Raw genomic sequence first — 736 nt, forward strand, 5'->3', positions numbered from 1 at the left:
AATAACTTCAAAACTAAGTTTGTCCGGGCTCTTTTTTTTTACATTCTTATAAAGCACCCTAAAACACACATTTTGGGAAAAAAAAATTTTTAAAAATCGATAGGTTGCTAAACTAGAATTATGCCTAGGTACTGTATTAGCAGTGTTGTAAAAAATACTTTTTAAAAGTATTTAAGTAATTACTCAAATACTCTTAAAATAAAGTAGTTAAATAATTATATAATATTACATTGTTATAATGTTAAAGTAAAACCATGACGGCATGGTATTTTTATTTAACAAGAATAATTATAAGTAGAAACAAATTAAGAATTAAAAGAATAAAAAAAAGTATTCAATAAAATATTTGAATAATTTTACTCAAATACTTAACAACACTATATATTAGACATTACAGAATTGTTCATTAAAAATAAATGCATTTAGATTATCTAAGTATGCCGGGGACCAAACGTCCTATCTCAACAATTGCCGGGGACGAAACGTCCGTGGACTGGTTTTTTTGAGGGGGACGAAACGGCAGGGGCGAAACGTCCGCGATTCATACACAGTGTCGGCCTGGGATCTAAAGGGCCCAGGAGGCAAATTATTCAAAGGGCCTCTCAAAAATACCAAATCTCAAAAAAATAATTTAAAAACGTTTTATAGATATTTATCACATAATATAGATCGATATATATATATATATATATATATATAGTAATATAATATCGATCAAACATCACAGTACGTATTT

This window comes from Acyrthosiphon pisum, chromosome X (assembly GCF_005508785.2).
Source record: "Acyrthosiphon pisum isolate AL4f chromosome X, pea_aphid_22Mar2018_4r6ur, whole genome shotgun sequence".
NCBI classification, from domain to species: domain Eukaryota; kingdom Metazoa; phylum Arthropoda; class Insecta; order Hemiptera; family Aphididae; genus Acyrthosiphon; species Acyrthosiphon pisum.